This window comes from Pinus tabuliformis, chromosome 3_2 (genome assembly GCF_031772625.1).
Source record: "Pinus tabuliformis cultivar Carrire ecotype Pingquan chromosome 3_2, CPIR1, whole genome shotgun sequence".
Classification (NCBI taxonomy): Eukaryota; Viridiplantae; Streptophyta; class Pinopsida; order Pinales; family Pinaceae; genus Pinus; species Pinus tabuliformis.
The window spans coordinates 807,668,988-807,694,444 of record NC_142302.1 but is presented as its reverse complement, the minus strand read 5'-3'; the positions used below and the strand labels follow the sequence as shown (position 1 = coordinate 807,694,444).

The window sequence follows — 25,457 nt, the reverse complement described above, 5'->3', positions numbered from 1 at the left end:
TTCTGGAGTGCTTATTTGCACATAGCTTAACAACTAGTAATTTAATAGTAAAATAAGTTAAGATAACATATTTTGAATATGAAACACATGCTAAAATGTACCCTGTAAACCATGTGCCCTTTATGCCCATGACATCTTGCCTACAATTGCCCTCACATATAGTAATCATACACCATAATTATAACACAAATTTTCTCTATGATTTGGCCAACCTAACTTTAACTCCATACTTAATACCAACTTGTATCCTCAATTACCACAATGACTTATGTTTATTCTCATCACATCCCCTAGAGCAAGAAGCCAAGGTATTTGATTATTCAAAAGGGTACTTTTTAAAAAGTAGTGACAATAAACTAAAAACAAGTCAAAAAATGCTAGAAACAAGTTATTTTGCCAGCCTTGCTTCAAGCTTATTCTCATCAATTGCTAGAGAAAGAAATTAGAAGAAAAATAATAAAAGAGATCCAAAGCAAAATGCTCACAAATTCATAAGTGGTGTTTGGCATATAGTGGAAAACAAAATATTAAAACAAACATTTCAAATATATATAAATACAATTGAAAATGAACTAAAGAAAATGGGAGAAGAAGAATGAGAATGATCACAAACCTAGGATGTGTAGTAAGCCCCATGCCAGTTAGAACTATCGATGATGGAGATGTTCCTGGGAGTTTACTTTGATGAAAGGTAAGGGGGAAATGACTTGCTCCATCATATGGAGTAGTTTGGGAAACAGATGAACTTGAATAAATCCCATAGTGAGATGTTGCACCTCCAAAACTACTATATTAGTGACTTCCATATCTAGAGGATCCATATGGATGAAGACTGTAATTCCCTGCACCTATTGATGCCTGATCAGAAGTTGTTCCTTGGAGAAGAAGTTAGTGTCCCAAGTTTAACAGTGCTGAAGAGTTAATGAATAAGGAGGTTTATTGCAACAAGGTCTGTAGACAAACTTGGCAGTGCTGCATCACTTAACCCACATATGGATTTAGACTAGTAACTGGTACTGATGCTGGGTTCACAATATTTTGATTACCAATAAGTGGTGGGTTGAATGGCCCATGACCTTTGTGAAATGTGATTTACATCACCTTTATCCTTCAAAGCAAGAACAACTTGGCCCTCGTTTGCTAAAACTTTCTACTTTTTCCCTTCAAATGCTTATTTACAAAAAAGTTGATTCCCATTTATTGATTTAACGTCTTCCAGGGTTTGATTTGTTACTTCAATTATTTTGTAAAGAATAGGAGGGTATCCTTTCGACTTACCAGTTTGTCAGTCAACCACCAGGGCCTTCTTCAATGTCTCCATAACGAAGAAAAAATTAGTCGTTCTAGCATGTTGCATGTGTTCAAAAACATTACCCGCATAGACCCTTCTTAAGTTAGGATTCGTTGTAGCTGGTTGAAAGGGATTAGCTAGTTGTATGGGTTGTACAAATACTATGGGTGGAAGAAGGTGTTGTTGGAGTTGAAAGGGATTAACTGGTTGTATGGGTAGTTGAAGGAGTTGGTTCAAATATGATTGTTGTTGCCCAACAGCAGCCAGATTACATACAACCATTCTACCATCAATCATCTTGATGGGTTCTTCCAACACACTCAAGGCACAATCAACATGTTGGAAAGATTTTAAAGTTGATATTGTGAGGCTTGAAATCATCAAACAACAATTATTATTTACCTTTTTGGTATTAGATATCATTGTCATATCTTCTGCTTGAAGTGAATAAATGAAAGCCATGATTGAATAAAAAACTGGACACAAATGCAATGTTGAGAAGCCAAACTCAAACTGTGCAACAAATAGAATATTATATTAGTCTCCAAAAGCATACAATTTAGTACACATATCGAGCTGAAACTTATATAAAATCCATGAATTAGAAAAACCTAAAATAACAAAAATACAACTCATGAAAGGAGTTTCTCTTTAACAAGTATAAATCCTTGCCTTTTCTTAAGTCACACTTACTACTTTTATGCCCCAAGGTCACATTTTCTAGAGCCAAAGCATGCAGCCATCCTAGAGCAATCAAGCAGCCAAAAAATGTATTAGATTTTAATCTATTGAAACACAACAAATGCATTCCAACATATATCATCTTCTTGTTAAATAGTCATGTGCTTTTAGGACACTTTCGACTCATAATAATTCAAAATCATGCTAACAAACAAGACAAGACAGACTCCAAGCTTATCACAGCAAGAATAAACCTCCTTGGAGTTACCAAATCTTGTCCAACACTATGGTTTTGATTTCATGTCAATGTTGAAGTAAAACATACACGAAAATACATCAAAATTTGAAGTAAAACAATCAATATAAAAACTCTAACATACACCACAAAAACTCTACTATAAAAGAAAAAGAAGAGATGGCAATCAACATTGGCTCAAATAGAATCCATATATCTCACAACAAAGAACAAAAACAGATATGAAAAACATCCTAATCTCATTATGAATGCATAAGTAAGAACAATATTGACATGAAAATAACAAAGCCACAAGATAAAATCACAGCCTAACACTAAAGATGGACTATGAATTCATTCAGAGTTTTCTCCACTTCTTGCAAACACCCTTTTACCTAACCGCTCTCATACTTGAGTGCTTATTTACACATAGCTTGAGATAACATTACCCTGTCACAAACAAGATTACTGTAAAAAAATTTGAATATTTTGAGAATATAAGAAAAGTAGACAGTCAACTTTACTTTATATCTCTTAAGATACAAAAAAATCTACAATCTACATAAAAAAATAAAAAAAAAAAGTTATGTATCTATAAAATTTAACATTAGTATACAAAACAACAATCATATAATATATGAGATTTGCTGAAATTATACATATTATGATATCTGTATAGTACATATTATTATGAAAGTTCATGTCCACAAACAAACATAAAAAAGCCATAGATTTTACAAATGAATCCAAATCCAACATATACACATTATAAAATCCCCCAAACAAAAAATCTCATGTAATAAATTTATCTAATGAATTCCAGTAATAATACATAAAAACTCAAACTTCTTAATAGAGAAATCATGAGCCAACTTCTAGTAATAATAGATCAAACTTCTAGTTATAATAGATAAAAACTTTGAAATATAACTGGGCCTATCTCCACATAGTGTCTCCACAGATAGCAGATTTTAGCAGATTTTATCTTGGTCCCTTACATCCCAAACAGTGAAGCTTAGATTCTTAAACATTATAATCTCTATATTGAATCCTATAGCGAGCATTGTTCTCACTCACTCCCCTAGTTTGAATTTGCAGAGAATTGTTGTATTTTCTATTTACAAATCCCACAAACATATTATAGTCTTACAAAGCTATCCAAGCATGATTGGATTTCGCATATAATTTTGAAAAGCAGTTACATCTTCTCAATATTTCAATATGATAAACAAAACCAAGGACAAGCAGTCACATCTTCTCAATATTTCAATATGATCAACAAAACCAAGGACATAATGTAGGAGTTGTATACAAAGTTTATGCATTCAATGCCAAAACCTTCGATGAGAACAACGTAGACCATGAAAGAATAAGAAATGCAAATTAATTTTACAAACAAACAATTATTAGGCATTGATACAACTACCGATTGTCGATGGCATTATGTAAGCTTTTGCCCTAGCGTTCTTGAGCTGATTCTTCATCATCATAGTATTCATCATCCTCTGCACTAACATCCTGATATTTCATGTATTCAGACACCAAATCATTCATGTTGCTCTCTGCTTCAGTAAATTCCATCTCATCCATGCCTTCACTAGTGTACCAATGTAAGAAGGCCTCCCTCCTAAATATGGCAGTGAACTGCTCGCTCACTCTCCTGAACATCTCGTGAATGGATGTTGAGTTCCCAATGAATGTGGACGACATGGATAGGCCTTTTGGCGGGATATCACATGCACTGGATTTCACATTGTTGGGGATCCACTCCACAAAGTAGGAGGAATTCTTGTTTTGAATATTCATCATCCGTTCATCCACCTCTTTGGTGCTCATCTTGCCTTTGAACATGGCAGATGCAGTAAGGTACCTATTGTGATGTGGATCTGCAGTATACATCATGTTCTTGTGATTGCACATATGTTTTGTCAGTTACGGAACGGTGAGGGTTCTGTTATACTCATCCTTGCAACCAAGCAACCTTACCTGCATTGTAAGATCCAGAATTTGAATAAAGAGGCTTAGGAGAGTGTAGATCTTTGGATTAAGTCTAAAAAATTGAAGGAGGGTAGTGGAAAATAATTGTGCTGAGTAGAAGAAAATCAAGTTTGAAAGTTGAAACAATCATTCAAAGTTCATGCGACCTCCACCCGCAGAGAGGACATTGGGCAAAAGCTATGCCCGAAATTATAAGTTGAAAAAAGAGTAAAAAGAGGCAAAGAAAAAACGCTCCTCCTACCATACATTTCTTCTCCTTTTATGTGGCAGCTATACAAAATACGACAGTGTGGAGGACATCGTGCGATATTGATAGATAGACATGGTAAATAATTTTGTTGTAGAAGAATCTTTTCCAGGGACATTAAGCGATCTATGGTCACGCACTGTGATCCCATTTGGCAGTCCGCATCATGTAATGACATGTACAATTTTAATGAAACAACTTGTAGCTGCCTCCCTCCTGACGACATGCAACAAGGAATTGATGATCTCCGCCCCTTCAGTTCAATGGCCTGGTCCAGTTATTTCCAGCCCCGGACTGGCAAAAAACGAAGTTATCAGGCCTGAAGCCCTGGCCATAAGCCACGGTCCTCATGCTATCCCTAGTCCCATAGTCCCAAGCTCAAGATCCATAAGCACAGCATGGGGCACAAATCTACCACAGCTCGCCTCATTGTAGTAAACATTACCCCTTTTGAGCTGCAGATTGGAAGTGCCCTGGTATCTCCTGGTGGGATCGATCCCGTGGTCATCACAGACAACTTCCCAAAACTTGGCACCGATCTGGTTGCCACATTGCCTGCCCTGAATGTGCAGGATCTCACGCATCTTTGCAATTTAAAACTTGCAACACTGAAAGACCAAACCCTAGAATAAAACCTTAATTGAAAAATAGATGATTCACAGAAAACCAACACAAAAAGGACTCAAAAAGAAGAGACAGAACAGGGCAATGGGAAGTTACATCTACCAACCAGAAAAGCCAATTTAGAAGTATGAGATGGGTGTGCTCTAGGTGAGGCTATAACTGCTGCATTTAAAGAAGTTAGAACTATGAGATGGGTGTGCTCTAGGTGAGGCTATAACTGCTGTAGTTAAAGAAGGTAGTATATAGGTGTCTATGGTAAGATAGACACGAGAAACACATCGCCTCAAACCCTTATGGGTTATAAGCATTTAAATGTTTTAGGTTTTTAATATTTTTAAGTATATTTTTCTATTGGTTTTTTTTAAAAAACTTACATAAAATTTACAAAGATTATTGGAATTACAAATAGAATTGTTTATAAAGATTTTAAAAAACTCACTTAAAATTTACAAAGATTATTGGAATTGCAAATAGAATTGTTTACAAAGATTTTTGGAATTGTAAATAGAATGGGATATCAATGATAATTGCTTTAAAATTTTCAAAAAAAAAAAATTAGACTCTTCTTGCATACATGTATCTAATATATAAAGTAAAAGTTTTTGTATGTGTGTAGTTTGTGTATAATGCATATTTTTAGTTGAGTATAATATGTTTTTGGTTGGAGACATCGACAATGTGGGTATATGTTTTCTTAAGGAAGGTTGATTGTGTCTATTACAACAATCTAGCACCCTTCTATAATGTAAATTCCTAAGCATTAAGGGGTTAGTTTTGTGCACCTAGGAAGGTTACCTATAGTGACCACAATAATTCTTCCACACGTTTCTACTTGAACCTTGTCCAACTTGAGCAAGACATCTCTAATGATAATATTACTAAAGTTGTTGAGTGGAGGCACGAGTTGAATTTTGAAGAGTAAACCTTAACAAAATGGGTAGTAATAGCATAATGGAATAGTGAGTGGTATGGAAAGTGAAAGATGAAGAAAAATCACAAAATTAGTGTCTACCAAATCTAGGGCAAATAGAGTCAAGGATATCACTCTAAAAAGGGTTGTTTGGTGAATAGCTAAGGAGGAGAGGTTTGCAAATAACATGCCAAAATCAAACTTGATAATGCCAAAAATAGTTATGGTAGTGAGTCTTGGAGAGTCCTATTAGTACTACTATTGAACAAGTTGGAGGAACGGTTTCCCTACAATGATATATTAATTACAATAACAAATCCTTTGATAGTGAGTAATTATTATAGATAGCATTGAGGTGGATTGACAATATGGTAGGAAGGGAAGGTTGATGGAGGCGGTGGTTGGTAAAGTCGGACTTGTAAAGACGGTGAGGTCTTGTGCTCAAACCTGAGCGAGGGCATTGACTAGTCGCAAGGAGTGACTTGCCTGGGCCAAGCCCACTCACCTTTTAGCCCATGGGGCTTTGGATTGACAGTGAATGGGTGCACTGTTAAGGCACTCCTTGCGATAGGTCACTGGTTCAAATCCCCATGGGTGCTTACTTACCAAAAAGAAGACAATATGGTAGGAAGGGTAGGTTTTTCACTCTCTCCACCCAATTTAAAATCCCCAATGAGACTTTGGCCCATTGTGATAAAGCTAGAAGGGTAGTTTCCCCTCAAATAGAGGTGCACTCCAGTGTGCCTTGAGACACCTCAACCCTTGCTAAGTCACAAGTTATTGTCATACATGGCTTTTGGGTTTTGAATATACTCTTAGGTTATAGTGCATCCAGTTGGTTTAATATCAAGCCTAGCTTAGGTCATTATAATGAGTTATCGATTCCCATAGTTCAAAAAATTAATTAATATATGCAAATTATATATAACAATAAAAAGAAAATGAGAAGGAGAATCCCCATACAATACTCCCATCCAAATGATAAATGCCCCATTATAAAGCCTTCACAACATATTCTTTGCAAGATATTCCTACACCTATCGAACAACATTAAATGCATGCAAAAATTAAGCCTCTCATATGATAGAATGATACCTCCAATCTTATGTTAAGATTGAAAAATTCAAATAAAATGTAGCCCAAGGGGAGACCTCCTTCATCCACAAATTCTCCACCATTATAATGGTGGGGGAGATCACCTTATAAAGTGAATATCTTCTCTTATACAATAAAATGTCATATTATAACTAACTCCATGACAAGTCAAAAAAATATGATAGTGATGGAGTAATTAGATCCTTCCTAAATTTGTGGTGGACCACATTACAACATGTGGAAACTAGCCCTTCCTCATAGTTAGCTCCCATCCAAAAATAGTAGTAATATGCCCCAAATAATGCCCTTTAAGGGGATGCACCAACACATATAGGCATCAAACCAATTCAAATACATGTGTCCACATAGAATGCATCCTTTAAAACTATGCATGCATCCAACCACTATGCATCTTTGAATTCCAAGGTAATCAACACCATAGATTTCTTTTATCAGGAAAGTTGATAAACTTGTCACCTATCACTAAGGAGACATGGGACAAGCCAATGGAATTTCCATTATACTCCTAAGCCTAGTGCAAATTCCCACAAGCCTCGCTAGACATGTAAACCAAGTTTTGAACTTGGTTGGGCCCCTATATTGGTTGGCAAATGCCTTCTAGTGCAGGATATACATCCACCATTTGCCCTGTCCCGATGGGCTAACTACATAGATAAATGTGCAATATGCCAAGTAAATAGAGCACTCCATGAGAAGATAAATGCTCAAAATACTAAAATATAAAGTGGTTCATCTCCCCAAAGCAAATCCAAGGAGATGAGGGTGAATTAGGGTTTTTACCATGCCAAAACTCCATGAGTGTGTGTGTGTGTGTGTGTCCAAGAATAGTAAGAAATGTCTCCATGAGTGTGCCCTCCTAGAATATATAAAAATAGCAAGAAGAGACCCTTTGCAAGTTCACCCTACAAGAATAATCTCCCAAAAATAGGAAGAAGACTAAGTACAAGAGCATGTTAAGTCACATGTGTGGCCCTCCTCATGTGCCACAAGTCTTCCAATAGCAACCTCCATAACCACCCCAAATTAAATAATAATAATAATAATAATAATAATAATAATAATAATAATAATAATAATCTAACTTTAAGGTCACATCCAAACCAAAAACCAAATCAGTGTATGAGACCCCCTTATTCGTGGTACAAGGGACTCCCTTGTGCATAGTGATTTGATTGCAAATATCTATGAAGGTGCAGTCTCAAGGTGGAGGCTAGAGTGGTTGAGAGAACAATTTTCTCTCTCATCCACCTGGGTTCAATTCCAAGGGACATGTTTGGTCTATTGTGATAATGCTCAAAGAGTAGGTGCCTCCACCCACACAACGTCTCAACTGTTGCTAAGTAATAGGATATTGGCATATGGATTACACATTGTTGGATATACTCTTGGTGATATAGTGGCAAGTGGAAGATTTGATCTTGGGCCTCGCCCATATTACTCCAACGTGTTATTGAATCACCATAGTTAAATTATAAAAATTAAAATCTATGAAGGTGTACATACTCTAGCAACTACAAATTACAACAAGGAGCATATTTTGAGACTCATGCCCAAATGTTATCTCGGCCCAACGAGTTATTTGGTTAACAAGTAAATATGGGTTCAAACATATGTGACCCTTGTCGAAGTGCACAATATGGTAACTAATAGAATCATCTATATCTCCATATCTAACACGAGAGAAAAAGGTATCTAGGTCTCTAAGACTCTAGATTAAAGAGTGTTGAAGTAGACATCTAGATATGTATATTCTATATTTTACCATTTGGTTTCAGGATTTGTGCGAAGGGAAAAGGAGATTTCGGGCTTTTATATTTATTAAGAAAATTTGAAATTACAAAGGAAATTGACAATTAAGTTTGGAATGCTATTGTGGATGTAAAAACACAAAGAAGTCATCCATGAAGAGGAGAAATTATAGATCTCTCTAAGGAGAAAGTATTCAAAGTACTGACCTAGGAATAAAATTACCTTAGTAGGCATCAATTTAGGGAGTGCCAAGGAAACAAAAGGGAGCACTAGGTCAAAATAATGCATGCAAATGAATGATTAAGAGTTTGTGACAGGAAATGTCAGTGAGTTCCAGGTGTGCTAAGGAGGCAGTGACAACGTATGCTAGGTAGTGTTAGAGGCTAGGGAAACATGTCAAGATGTGTCACATGCTAGGGTGTGTCAATGCATGCCAAGGAGTGTTATGGAGTGCTAGAGAAAAACAAGGGATAACTAGTTTAAAATGCATGGAAATGAATGAGTAAGAGTATGTGACAAGGAGTATCAGTGAGTTCTAGGTGTGATAAGGAGCGAGTGACAAGGTATGCTAGGTAGTGATAAGGAATGCCAGAGTACCAGGGAAACATTCTAAGATGTACCAAGTACCAGGGAAACATGCCAAGATGTGCCAAGTACCAAGGTGTGCCAATATAGGCTAGGAAGTGTTAGGGAGTACCACAGAAACACAAGGGAGAAATAGTTCAAAATGCATGGAAATGAACGGATAAGAGTGTGTGATAGGGACTATCAGCGAGTTTCAAGTGTGCTAAAGAGGGAGTGACAAGGTTATATGTTAGAGAGTGGAAAGGCATGCTAGAGCGTTGTGGCATGTTAGGGAGCGGTAGGGTGTGCTAGGCAGTGCTAAAGCATGCCAAGGAATGCAGGGGAGGCTAACACGTGCCAGCTGTTATGGTATGTCAAGATGTAAACTATGTTGCTTAGTTGTTTTATGGCCACGGTTGGATGTGAGCCTTGACTTGGTAACTTATTAAGTGGGATGAGTTGAGATTGGACATGAGTAGCCTAAGATGAGTTATAGTAAGTTCTTAGGTGAACAAGGCATAGTCTAGTTGTAGTAACCGTAACTTGTTCAAGTTGTTGTAGTTGAGGCAAGACTTGGTTGGGTTCGCAAGTCACAAAAAAGTAAGGGTAGTTTTGAGGGCATGATAGATAATGAGTGTCAGGGCGTGCAAAGGAATGAAAAGGCATGTTGACACATTCCAGATAGTTCCAATGCATGTTGAGGAGTGTTAGGGAGTGTCAGGGCATCACAAGGGATAACTAGGTCAAAATGCATGGAAATGAATGAATAAGAGTGTGTGGCAATGAGTGTCAGTGAATTCTAGGTGTCCCAAGGATGGAGTATGTTAGGAGAAGTTTAGAATAGGACTTGCAGGAGGAAAGACTATGGTTGCAATAAGGGGTTGGACAAAGAAATTTCAAACAAAGGGAGACTTTGGGTTGGGCACAACATTGTTTTGCCAATGACATGGTTGGGTTCCCAATCCACAACAAAAGTAAGGCTATCTATGAGGGCATGACAACAATGGAGTACCAAGGTGTGCCAAGGAATGCTAGGAAGTACTAACACATGCTAGGTAGTTCCAAGGCATTTTAGGCATGCCAAGATGTGCTAGGTTCTAGGGTGTGGCGCCAACACATGTTAGGGAGTGGTAGGGCTAAGTGTTAGGGAAACACAATGGAGAATTAGTTTCAAATGCATGGAAATGAATGAATATGAGTGTGTGGTAGGGAGTGTCAACGAGTTCCCAGTGTGCTAAGGAGGGAGTGACAAGGTATTTTAGGAAGTGGCAAGGCATGTGAGGCAGTGCCAAGGCACGCTAGAGTGCTAGGAAAGCATGTCAAGATGTGCCCAGTGACAATGTGTGCTAATGTGTGCTAAGGAGTGTTAGTGAGTGCTAGGGAAACACAAGGGAGAACTAGGTCAAAATGCATGGGAAATGAATGAATAAGAGTGTGTGTGAGTGAGTGTCGACGAGTTCCAGGTGTGCTAAGGAGGGAGTGACATGGTATGCTAAGCAGTGCTAAGGCATGGTAGAGTGCTAGGGTAGCATGTGTCCAAGATGTGCTAGGTGCAAGGGTGTACCAATGTGTGCTAGGAAGTGTTAGGGAGTGCATTAACTTGGTAACTTGTTAAGTGGGATGAGTTGAGATTGGACATGAGTAACGTAAGATGAGTTATGGGTAGTTCTTAGTTAAACAAGGCATATGTTGAATTTTCATGACACATGAGAATATGGGTTTGGTCTTAGAATATTTGATGCAAACACTCTCAAGTGCCACAACAAATATACTTTGCACAAAGAAATCTACGCACATCAGCTAATCAACTAGTGCACATGCAAATTTTTAACTTTTTCAAACCCTTCTTTGTTATATTACAAACTTTAATAGAAAAGGCTAGAGCTCCCGTACGAGGGATCATTTCCCTTTACAATCACATTGATACAAGGAATATAATTAGGGCTTGGTGTTAGTCCTTTGACAACCAATATACCTTGAACAAGACAACACTTGACCTATTTATTGATGCTAGCCACACACAAACCTTTCAGTCCACATGTCTTGAACACATCTAGCAAGTCGTATTGCCTCCCATTCTATAACTCCTCAATCTCCCTCTATCAATAAGCATAACTCCTTTTGGTTATTGAACTCATCCCAACACAAGTTTCCACTTAGATCCCTCCTTTTTCCTTCAAGGTCTGCAACACTTAGGGTATTCGATCAGTTGCTCACAACTCTGTTTGTGAACAACTCTTTGGTCTTCCAACTTTTTCCATACTGCTTCTCCAAGATGACAAGTCTAGGACTATGGTGGCTTCCCTTGTTCTCACTAAATCAATCCTCTACAATAGTTTGAACTAGGGCTAGTTGGCTAGCCCACTTGATATCTACTTTAGTCCTTCAAAGTTTGCATGTCCTTACACCCAATACACCTACCCTTCTACCAGTCTTGTTGTCCTTCACAAGTATAGGACTTAGGGATCTTCTTTGATAGTCACCTAACAACCCTCCAACTGTACTTGGACTACCATCAATTTTACCAACCACATTCAATTTTTTTGTTGATCCAGGGGCCACAACATTGCCCTCGTCTACAGATGAGGTGATCCTTTAATTATAGTATCTCATGTATATGGACAAGCTAGCATATTAAGAAGAGGAAGGTAATTATGATTTGTTTCAAAACGACGTGAATTTAAACCCACTTTGAACACACCAAGGGAGTTCAAAAGGGTAGCATCTGGTGCTCTTGTGCATATGTGGTTAAACAAAAAGGCCCCCTTTCATTTGCATGAAGTGTTCTTGGTACAAATCCATGTTAGAGTTGAGGCCATGGAAAGATGAAGTCTAAGTACATTGAATGTGTTGTCTATAAATAACCTCTCTAACAACCTAGCACAAACATACAATGATGTCATTTACATTGGAGGTGTAAATCACTAGAATTGTGTTACAACTTTAATCGCTTCCCTACAAAAATGTGTCATGTTTCCTTGTGATGATGCTTGAACCCTATTAGAGAACAGCCTCACAATGTAAAATGAATTTAAACATGATGCAACTCAAATAGTGCCCCACATTCACCCAAAGGCTCACCACTCATGGCTAATATAAGTGTATTTCAAGCATTGATGTGGATAACATCATTTTATTTTCTCTTATGTATATTATTCTACATTGACACAATTGAGTTTAGAGGTTAAGGACTTAAGAATTAGGGGATTTAGGTGTTAGCGGTTAAGGGGTTAGTCGTTAAGGTGTTTAGATGGTGAAGGGTTAGGGTTAAGGGTAATAGGTTAAGAGGATACAGATTTATGTATTACAAGTTGGTTCTTAATTATAGTTTATGGGTTAGTGTCTTAAGATTTAATGATTCAAGAGGTTTATGGGTTATGAGTTGTGAGTGTAGGGGTTAAGGGACTATCGATTGGGGGTTAAGGGGATAGGGAATTTAGTGGTTATGGGTTAAGGTATTATGGTTTGTGATAATTTGTTATGAAACTAGCTCACAAAAAGGTAGAAAAGATAGATGAATACCTTACAATTCAGCCTCTTCGAGGGAGCAACCTCCTTTACATTACACAAATGAACAATTTTTGGATGATACAAATGAAAGTACCTCATTTCTATATATAGGAGTCTAAGGGGTCATAATATAATCAGAGCCGACAAAACAATAATAATGTAAGGGCACAATAATAACAATAGTGGGCTTCTATGGGGCACAATAGTAACAATATGGGGACTACATGGGTACAACAATATAATAAGGGGGTTGTACTAATAAGAATAAGGGGTTACACTAGTAGTATAGGGGCCTAACATGCCCCTCTCCTTCCAAAAGTGTTGTCCTCAACACTTGAGTAGTTCTTGATGCTTCTGTATAAAATTCTTGTCCTCCCATGTGGAATCTTCAGCGGGTAAGTTCTTCCACTTGATGAGATACTCTGAAATTGATCATTTCGTAGCTATCAGGTTCTTGTTTCTGTGACTGCTCCAGGTTCCAATATGATTTTTCCTTCCTCTTCAAGTTCTGGAAATATTGTTTGAACTAGGATCTTCTGCAACTTTTGAATGAGTGGCCATACTTCTTCATCCTTCTTCCATTCATCCCTTGTTTCATTTATCCAATCTGTTGGATAATAGAAATAGCACAAAACAATGCTTCCACATCCTCATCCTTTCTTCAGAGTGCATCTACCACAACATCTTGCTTCCCTTTTTTGTAAATGATTTCAAAGTCATAACCCAACATCTTTGTGACCCATTTTTTCTATTCTGATACCAAATGTTATGAAACCAGCTCACAGAAGGTAGAAAATATAGATGAATTCCTTACAATTCAGCCTCTTCAAGGGGGCAACCTCCTTTACATTACACAAATGAACACTTCTTGGATGATACAAATGAAAATACTAGCTTTCTATATATAGGAGTCTAACGTGTCATAATATAATCAGTGCTGACATAACAATAATAATGTAAGGGCACAATAACAACAATAGTGGGCTTCTATGGGGCACAATATTAACAATATGGGGACTACATGGGTACAACAATATAATAACAGGGTTGTACTAATAACAATAATGGGTTACACTAGTAGTATAGGGGCCTAACATAATTGGACTCTTAACCCCCTTATCACCACTATTGGGGGTTCCCCTATCAATTTCTCCTTCTACCTTCCCTCTAGGTCCCCTAGACCCTATGAAATTAATTCGTAAGCCCCCTTCTCATTCTCTAATGCTAGGATTATAGATATTAGTAAACCATGATTTAACCTCCAATTTCTACCATCCATGCTACCCTTGTGCTCCCTTGGCCTGTTCAATACACCATAACATACCCCCACTACCTTTTTGGTCATGCCATTCCACTTTTCCTAATGTTATCAACCCCCAAATTTGGTCCCAATGCCCCTACAACTACACCCTTGGGCTCCCTTGGCTAAGGAATTAAACACATTAGGGGTTATGGGTTGTGATAAGGGAGCCCCTAATCCCCTTATCACAACTAGAAATAGGCTCATGAATGCCATCAATATCTATTAGACGTGTTGTGATGAAAGCAATAATGAATACAAAGTTGTCTTCATTAGGACAGGGATTATCAAGATGTAAACCATCCAATGTAAAGATGGTTTTCAATCCTAGTGATCTAGTCACACAAAAGACCCCATAAATTTGTGCTTTGGGACACCCATAGGATTCAATAATAAATCCAAACTGAGAGGATTCGTTGCTAAGGTGACAATGGCAACAACCTTGAGTTGACAGAAGGTGACACTTTGTGAACCTTGCACAACTAGGGTGTTGGCTTCATCATCAATAAGAGGCACAATTGACAGGTGGAAAACATATCACATACTTGATCACAAATTTTTATGCATGTTTTTCTACAGAGGGTAACTTTCACATTTCCCAAGGCACAAATTACATATTTGGATGAATTCTGGATAACTTGTCACATTCCACTAGCTTCATGCATGAAGAGGATCTCCCATCCTTTACGATGATTTTGGAGGATTTCATTGCATATTCAAGGGTCACATGTATAAAAGAATAACACCATAGCCAAGAATAAGAAAATTGGCATTTGTGATAGGTGTTAGGGAGTGTTAGGGAGTGCCATGGAAACATAAGGGGGATCTAGCTCAAAATGCATGGAAATGAATGAATAAGAGTGTGTGATATGGACTGTCAGCGATTTTCACGTGTGTTAAGGAGGGAGTTGCAAGGTTATAAGCTAGGCAATGCCAAGGCATGCTAGATTTCCAGGGCATGTTAGGGAGTGCTAGGGAGTGCCAAATCATGCCAAGGAATGTAGGGGATGCTAACACATTCCACATAGTGCCAAGGGATTGTTAGATGTGCCAGGTGCTATGGCATGTCAAGATGTAAACTATGTTGCTCAGTTGCTTTATGGCCACAGTTGGTCATGAGACTTGACATGGTAACTTGTAACTTATTAAGTTGGATAAGTTGAAATTATACATGAGTAGCCTAAGATGAGTTATAGTCAGTTCTTAGGTGAACAAGGCATAGTCTAGTTGTAGTAACTGTAACTTAGTCAAGTTGTTGTAGTCGAGGCAAGACGTAGTTGGGTTTGCAAGTCCCAAAAAAAGTAAGGGTATTTGTGAGGGAATTAGAGCTAAGAAGTGCTAGGGCATGCTAAGGTCAGAATAGGAATTGTGGGAGGCAAGCCTATGGTTACAACTATAAGGGGTTGGTCAAATAAGTTCCAAACAAAGGGAGACTTTGGGTTGGGCACAACACTATTTTCCCAATGGCTTGGTTGGGTTCCCAAGTCGCAAAATAGTAAAGCTATATATGAGGGCATGACAATTAGGCAGTGCAAAGTTGTGCCAAGGAGTGCCAAGAAGTACTAACACATGCTAGACAATTCCAAGGCATGTTAGGCATGCTAAGACAAGGCAACTGCTAAGGCATGCCAAGATGTGTTAGGTGCCAGGGTGTGGCACGAATGCATGGTAGGGATCGTTAGCACCAAGTGTTAAGGAAACACAAGGGAACACTAGTCTCAAATGCATGGAAATGAAGTGTCGACATGTTCCAAGTGTGCTAAGGAGGTAGTGACAAGGTATGTTATGCACTGCTAAGGCATTCTAGAGTGCTAGGGAAGCATACGAAGATGTGCCAAGCACTAAGGTGTGCCAATGTGTGCTAAGGAGTATTATGTAGTGCTAGGGAAACATAAGGGAGCACTAGGTCAAAATGCATGGAAATGAATGGATAAGAGTGTGTGTGATAGGGAGTGTTAGTGAGTTCCAAGTTTGCTAAGGAGAGAGTGACATGGTATGCTAGTCTGAGCTAAGTCATGCTAGATTTCTAGGGTGAAATGTAGCCAAGATGTGCCAGGTTCTAGGGTGTGTCAACATGTGCTAGGAAGTGTTAGGGAGTAACAGGGAAACACAAGGGAGCACTAGGTCAAATTAATGCATACAAATGAAGAAATAATAATTTGTGATAGGATGTGTTAGTGAGATACAGGTGTGTTGAGGGAGTAAAAAGGTATGGTAGGCAGTGCTAAAGAATGTTAGAGGCTAAGTAAACATGCCAAGATGTGTTAGGTTCTAGGGTGTGCCAATGCATGCTAGGGGGTGTTATGGAGTTCGAAGAAAACAAAAGGGATCACTAGTTACAAATACATGGAAATGAATGCATACGAGTGTGTGGAAGGGAGTGTTAGTGAGTTCTAGGTGTGGTAAGGAGGGAGTGACAAGATATGTTAGGTAGTTCCAAGGAATGCTAGAGTGTCAGGGAAACATTCCAAGATGTGTCAGGTGCCAGGGTGTGCCAATGCGTGCCAACAAATGTTAGAGAGTGCCATAGAAACACAAGGGAGAACTAGTTCAAAATGCATGGAAATGAAGAGATAAGAGTGTGTGATAGGGAGTGTCAACGAGTTCCAAGTGTTTTAAGGAGGCAATGACAAGGTTATATGTTAGGTAGTGCCAAGGCATGCTAGAGTGCTAGGGTGTGCTAGGGAGTGCAAAGCATGCCAAGAAATGCAGGGGATGCTAACACATGCCACAAAGGACTAAGGGATTGTTAGACGTGCCAAGTGCTATGACATGTTAAGATGTAAATTGTGTTGTCTATTTGTTTTACGGCCATGTTTGGACATGAGCCTTGACTTGGTAACTTGTTAAGTGGGATGAGTTGAGATTGGACATGAGTAGCCTAAGATGTGTTATAGGCAGTTCTTAGGTGAACAAGGCATAGTCTAGTTGTAGTAACTATAACTTGGTTAAGTTGTTGTAGTCGAGGCAGGACTTGGTTGGGTTCCCAAGTCTAAAAAAAGTAAGGGTAGTTGTGAGGGCATGATAACTAAGGAGTGCCAGGGCATGCCAAGGAATGAAAAGTTGTGCTAACACATGGCAGACAATGTCAATGGATGTTGAGTAGTGTTAGGGAGTGTCAGGAGAACACAAGGGAGAACTAGGTCAAAATGCTTGGAAATGAATGAATAAGAGTGTGTGCCAAGGACTGTCAGTGAATTCTAGGTGTCCCAAGGATGAAGTGTTTTAGGAGAAGTTCAGAATAGAACTTACATGAAGCAAGCCTATGGTTGTGATAAGGTGCGGACAAAGAAATTTTAGAGAAAGGGAAACTTTGGGTTGGGCACAATATTGTTTTGCTAATGAATTGGTTTGGTTCTCAAGTCACAAAAAAAGTAAGGCTATCTATGAGGGCATGACAATTAGGGAGTGCCAAGGTGTTCTAGGGAATGTAAGGTTCCCAAGTCATGGAAAAATGTAATGCTAGTTGTGAGGGAATGACTTCCAAGCTGTGTTAGGGAATGCTAGGGCATGCTAACATGTGCCAAATAGTACGAAGGCATGCCAAACAAGCTAAGATGTGCCAAGTGTTAAGGCATGCCAAGATGTGCAAGGGTGTGACAATGCATGCCAAGGATTTTAAAGGAAAAAAAGGGAGTAACAAGTTAAACTACAAGGAAATGAACACATAATATGGTTAATAAGTCATCAATTTATCTTTTCCATGAGGGGAATGCTAGGCACACCAACACTAGGTGCCAATAGGTGCCAAGTGCCAAGTGTTAGTGCATTCAAAGTGCCAAATATTCCTCTGTTGCTTCTCATCTACTTTCCAATAATTTATCTCAAATAAATTTAATATTAAACCATGCCAAAGCATACAAAGTCATCTCAACGCATGCCAAACATGCTAAGACTTTCCAAGTGCCAAGTTCCAATGTGTGTCAGGGAGTGTGATGCATGCTATGAAGTGGCACAATGTGTCAAAGAGTGCTAAGGTGTGCTAGAGAGTGCCAATGCATGTTGAGGATTGTTAGGGAGCACTAGGACAACACAAGGGAGCGCTAAGTCAAAATTCATGGAAGTGAATGAATATGAGGGTGCGTCAAGGAGTGTTAATGAGTGTTAGATGTCATGCCGAGGAGGGAATGACAAGGTATGCTAAACACAAATAAGGCATGCTAGGGAATATCAGGGCATGCCAAGAAGTGCTAGCGTGTGCTAGTTAGTTATGGGGTGTGCTAACATGTGCCAAATAGTGCCAAGGCATACCAGGTGCTAAGACATGCTAGGATGTGCAAGGTGGCAGAGTATACAAATATGCATCAAGGAGTTTCAAGGCAACAAAAGGAATAACCAAGCTGAAATGCAAGGAAATGAACACATAAGAGGGTTAATAAGTCAGGAATTTATCTTTTTCAAAAGGGGAATGTTATGCACACTAATAATATGTTCCAATACATGCCAAGTGCCAATGTGTGCCAAGTGATAATGTATGTCAATTCAATATTATCCCAACATGTTCCAGGTCATCTTAGGGGCTACAGGGCATGCCACCACATGCTAGGGGAGTGTTATGCTATGCTATGGCATGCCAACATGTGCTTGGGCATCCTACTCATGGAAAGATGTTCTAGGTACAAATATGTTCCATGTACAAAGATGTTCCAAGAAATGTGAGGTGCCAAGGAATGTTAGTGTGTTCCAAATCATGTTAAGGTGTGCCATGAGTGTTGAGGAGTGCTAGGTCTCTCTCATTAATAGAATTGACAGAGCTTGATTATGTATTAAATAATATATTTCCTACACACACTAGTGGAACTTTATCTAAAGGGAATTTGCAAGATAATAAACCAAATAGAGATGAATCATGTGTTGACTAATAGGAAAACTATATTTGTATGAATTGAGGGATATGCACTAATTACTTCCAACAAATTGACTGACTCTAACCACTATTGCCTTGGACACATAATGAAAAGGACTCCAGAACAATGGTCTTAAATTGTTATCTTTTGAAAAAAATATAGTAACATGTACATAGCGTCATCAAAAACTCATTGGAATGATCAATGATGATAAACATCTTTTTACAATCACCAAAAGTAACCAAAAAGAGCATTGATGAGGGTCAATAAAATATCGTCACTAGAAGTGTCACCAAATAGAAAATTAGTGATGGGCCTTTAACGAACCTCACCAAAAGTGTCACCAAAGAGAGAATTAGTGACGGCCCTTTAATGACCGTCACCAAAAGTGTCATTGAAAATGGCTTTGGGGACAAACCTTAAGAGACCATCACTATATATACTTACAACAACGCATTTTTAAGGACCGTCACCATATGCAACATTGGTGATGGACCTTAAAGGCCTGTCACAGGCATGACCCTCACCAATGACCTTTTTTCTTGTTGTCATGCCAAGTAAGTGTGTAGCCATCAAAGACGAACTGGAGCATCCAAGCATGCATCCATTCCTTGATATTTGCGTCCTCTACCTAATATGGGAATTTATCATGCATAAGTATTATAATTAATTAAGGATCTACACCCTCTTAGTAATAATAGATCATGCATGCTAAAAATAGCAAAATAAAAAATATAGTAATAGAAAAACTATATCGAAAACCGAAATTTCTAAATTTGAAACAACATCTAAGCTGGAACTAGCTAAAGGTGTGACATGTGTGCCCGTAACATGCATGTACACTCTTCCAAACAATAGTTTAAACGATCTCTTGTGGCATGCATGTTCCCTCTACAAAGCAATAGTTGGTATCATTGTTCCCTTCACTTTCATTCAACTTGCTCATCACTAATGTAAGGAAAGGGTGAAGGTCCCATATTTCTTGTCTTCTCTACTGCCTGATCATTTCGATGATAATTAGTTGAGAAACATGTAAAAAATATTAGCACAAACATTAGACATAGATCAGAAAGTTATTATTAAAGTGATTCATGTATGTTTTGGAGCAAGGCGTCTTGGGAGTGGGAGTGAAAGTGGGAAGCGGGAGTAGAAGTGGGAAGTGGGAGTGGAAGTAGGAGTGAAAAGTGACAATTTCAAGAGCTCCCAAGTTGGGAGCGATTTTGGGAGTGAATTTTATATAATATATTTTTATATATTTTGATGCATATATGTTAACAAAAGCATGTAAAATGATGAATTTGTGATAAAAAACATAAAACAATGGATTAAACCATATAAAATCATTTATCTAGTAGTTATAGTCTTCATCAACCACAAATCCACAAATTGTAAGTTCTCATTTATATAGTATGTAAGCGTGCACATAACCAAAATAAAATTGAGTGCAATCCATCTCCGAATAAAAAATACATCAGAGATAGACTTTGGATGACCTCTAACATCCAAAAAATCCATGATATAATAAACACCTACATATCATCAAAATCATTTCCTATCTTGGGATGTTTGTTATTAATATCATCCTCTAAGCATTAACATAAGATTGAAAAAATGGAGCATGTCAAGTCAATATTTTGTTTGAGTGTGTTATGGGTAGAATCACCATAGGTTCTTGGTCTTGGGTTGGAAACCCAAATAGAGTGAAGGGAATACAACATAAAGAGACGCACAAACAAGAAATCCTAATACATAAATAGATAAAGTCAGTACAGAAGGTCTTACCCGTAGGTCCTACGATTGAGCTCGTTACCATAGGGTCAAAACCCTCTGCATCATCCTTGCGCTTTAAGACCTACAATTCGCTCAAGACAAAGCATATACACCAAAAATAAATGAAAGCGTGTTCATGATATGAAGGTTAGATCATATAAGCATGTAAGAAAATAAGCATTAACGTGAGATTTTATAAGAAAATCATGACATAAATTAATGCATAATGACCATAATCATCACGAACAAAAAAATGCCTCTTTATTGATGTAAGCTAAAGAGAATATGAAAGAACTACAACCTGATTCTTGCGCTGGACCCAAGCGAAACCCTCCTGCCTAGGCCTCAGCAATCCTCCTCCATAAGTATACACAAGGATGTCATAAAGGGATGATGAACATCTCAAGAAGGAAACAAGGGTTTCCTATGACTTGGGAGTGAAGAAGGCACAGGGATATCTTCAGACTTGATCTAGGATGTAATCAATATAATATAAATATCTAGTCTTTTCTCCTCCTTGAGGGATTCCCATGGAGATGTATTTATACTTATCAAAATTAGTTTTTTCTTTCAGTTGGGAAAAAGTTGGGCCACGGGCTATAGTAGGTGAGTATCAAGTCAAACCCGTAAACTCCGCCTAAATTAAGGGAGATTATATATTTTTTAATGTTTTAACACATAAACATGGGTTAGGTATAAGCTGACCCTCGTGTGCACGCGCTTTAGATAGGGAAAAATTATGTATGGGATTTAAAACATTGTTTTTTAGAAAATGGACCAAGTTTGGTAGGGAAGGGTTGCCTTAGGCCATATCATAGAGCATCAAATCTACCAAGGGTGGTAAATGGTGCTATAACCGAGTGATGGGTAGATTTTTAGTAGGGTCGTAATAGAGGATTTTGACAACTAATTACACCAACGTCAAGGTACATAAATTGCTTGGGTCTCTTAGTTAAATATGAGTTCCATACCCTAGTACATGACAAAATCCAATGGAAACATTGCAATCCCCCTAATCATGAAACCTTGAAAAAGTAATAAGTTTGCTAGATTTTGAGTGAGATCTAAAATTCTACTTTCTCCATATGAAATATGATGAGGTCAAACATCCTAAGTCATTTCATGGTAGTGTTAAAAATTTAAGTAAAAGGATGAAAATGAAAGATAAAGGAGAATGTCACTTTTACTTGCTTCTCCACCCCACTTGTTTTTTGTCTCTGTGTGGCCTATGTATTGTATAAATAATACCTTATAATACACATATTGCTATATAACATATAAAATCCATTTACCCCCCTATTATATCCTCAATATACTATTTCATTTTTTCCTCATTTTGTAAGCCCGAATATGAATGCAAGTGCTATGGTATTTCTTCCACAGTGAAGCCCCATATAGTTTTAACATCTTGCTCCTATAACTCTAGATCAAGTAATACAACTAATGGTAACACAACTCGAATTGAAATAAGTTGAATAAATAGTGAACAAATCTCATGGAAATCAATACCTTCCTTCTGAGAATATCCTTTTGCAACCAGTCTTTCTTTGTACTTCTGAACTGTGTCAGCAACTCCTTTCTTCAATTTGTAAACCCACTTGCAACAGACAATTTTCTTGTCCTTAGGATGTTCCACCAGATACCATGTATTATTTCTTTGTAAGGCATCCATTTCCTCTTTCATTCCTACTTTCCATTTATCACTACCAGATACTTCCATTGCTTCCTAATAAAAATTAATTCATCCATCATTAGCAATCAAAGGAAAAATGTAGCAAAATATCATACCTTTTAGGAAATATATGATCTGTGTAGATATTTGTTCAATTTTTTGTGGTATTTCCTTAGTTTCCTAAGAATTTTTTGTATCCTCACCTTCTTCTATAGGATTTTGTTCATGAGCATCTTCATGGTCATCCTCCCTTGAATATGACTGAGTTTCAAATCAAACTTGTTGAATCTGTGGTTCTTTTACCTATTTCATTTCACCATCTACATCTGATTTTATGAGTGTTGATTCAGAAAAAAAAAAAAAAAAAAGTATTCTTTGTTAATGATGATTTTGTGGGTAGTAGGATCCCGCAATCTATATCCCTTAACCCAATCACCATATCCAACAAAGATTAGTCTTTTTTATTTTGGATATAACTTATAATGTTTATTCATATGAATAGGAGCATAGGCATCACAACCAAAAAAATTAAGATTTGAATAATCACAAGGTTGATCCATCCATACCTCTTCTAGAATCTTGTAGTTAATTGCAGTTGGTGGTGACCGATTTACCAGATAACACACTGTAAGAACTGCTTATATCCACAATTCTTTCTACAACTTGTCATTAATGAGCATACACCTTGCACCCTCTAGAACAGTCTTATTCATGCATTCAAAAACACCATTTTGTTGAGGAGTATAAATCGTGGTTTTATGTCTTTCGATCCCAACTTCCTTGTAACAATTTTTGAATTCCTTTAAGGTAAAATCGGTTCCATTTTCAGTTCTCAAACATTTAATTGGCCTACTAGTTCTCTTTTCAACAAAATCTCTATACTTATTAAAAGAATCAAATACATCAACTTTTCATTTTAGTAAATAGATCTCGACATTTCTAGAGTAACCATCCATAAATGTTACAAATTATGAAGATCCTCTAAAAGAGACTTTAGGGGATGGTCCCCACAAATTTGAATAGATGTAATCAAGGATAACTTTACTAACATGTTTTATTGTTTTAAATTTCTCTCTATACTGCTATCCATAAATACAATGCTCATAAAAATTCAAATTCATAGATTTCAAGCTTGGAAGTAACTTAAAATCAACCAATACCTTTAGCCCGTTCTCACTCATATTACCCAAGCACTGATGCCATAAACGAGTAGAGTTACATACATATTCATATGTTATTGTTGTATGATCTATTTTTGTCCTTCCTTCAATCTTATAAAGGTTCCCAAACCTTTTAGTCTTCATGACTACCAAGATGCCTTTCGACACCTTCATAACTCCTCCTTGAACTCTAAATTTATAACTAGCAAAATCTAACGTTCCCAAACATATTAAGTTCTTTCTAAGCTTAGCAAATTCCTCACTTATGTTAACATTCTAACATTACCATCATACATTTTAATATTGATACTACCAATCCTAACAATTTTGCATGTAACATCATTACCCGTGAAAACCACACTGTCATCAATAGATTGGTATAAAGAGAACCAATTCCTATGAAGAAACATATGATGGGAAGCACCAAAATCTAACAACCAATTATGATGATTTTGAGAAACGATAGAAGTGAACAATATTTCAGCTGAATTAGCTTCCTTTGTAGAGTCCTTTTTAGTAGCTTGTCCCTTTCTTTTCTCGTAATCCTTCTTAAGATTCCCTTATTTGTTACAGTACTGACACCTTAATTTACTCTTCTTGCCTCTTGACATTGATCTTGATGTGTCTCTCGAATTCTGATTTTTTTTCTTTTGATAGAACCTTGGCCACCATTACTTATGATCTTTAGGTTTCAAGGCTAGATTCTCGTTGAGTTACCTTAGACAAAAAACCTCCCACAACAACATCAAAACCAATGGTATCGGTAGAACTAAAATTGATAGAGGTTACAAAATTATCCCATGACTCAAGTAGAGAAAACAACAATGTACTTTCAGTGTCTTCCCCTTTGATATTTACATCTATAATAGACAATTGACATAAAAGAGTATTGAAATAATTCAATTGATCAAAGATGTGTGTACTTTCTTTCATCCGCAAACTATATAAGTGTCGCTGCAAGTAGATTATGTTGGTCAAGGACTTTGTCATATAAAGGCTTCCTAACTTGGGCCATAAGCTTGACGTTGTTTTGTCTCTAACGATGTTAAACAACACATCATCTACCAAGCATAGATGAATAACATTGAGGGCTCTTGCATCCATGTCCTCCTAGTCTTCATCATCCATGTCCACGGGTTTCTTTGCCCTACCCAACGACGCCTTTGCCACTCTTTGTTGCAAGATCATATCTTGCATTTTAACCTTCCATAGTTCAAAGCTATTACTCCCATTGAAATTTTCGATTTCAAACTTTGCACTCTGCATCTTCGCCATTAACATAAAAATTTCTTAAAAACTCTGATACCACTTGTTGAGTTGAGTAGTGAAAGAATAAATTGTAAATAAATTTTAATTACAAAAAATAATGGAAAATAAACAAGATAGCATAATAATCAAACACAAATATTTACACAGTGTTTTACATGGCAAAACCCTGAATTTAAGGAAACATCCATGGCACAATGATAATTGGTATTCTTATTATTCAAGAGATATTTACAACATCCAATTATAAAGCATACATTATCGAACCACTCAACCCACTCTCCATTCATTTTATGTGTTCTTATTGCCTCTACATGCTTACATGGATAAATAACTTGTTATATTTTTTCTAAATTTGTCCACAAAAAGCACTAACATTAAAAACTTTTTACATAAAACAAAAAAGTTCCTTTTATATGTTTTTTCCAAAACTTAGACTAGGAAAAACAACGAGGACCAAAGGAACGAATTTTAGCAATTATCCCAAGAATATAGGGAAATAGTTGACAACTTCTAA

General features: G+C 37.3%; 1 pseudogene; it reads right to left on the bottom strand.

Annotated features, from left to right (window-relative positions):
• Nucleotides 1–3,646: 3,646 nt before the first annotated feature.
• Nucleotides 3,647–22,562, bottom strand: LOC149183059 (tubulin beta-2 chain pseudogene; annotated as a pseudogene).
• Between the last annotated feature and the right edge of the window lie 2,895 nt (nt 22,563–25,457).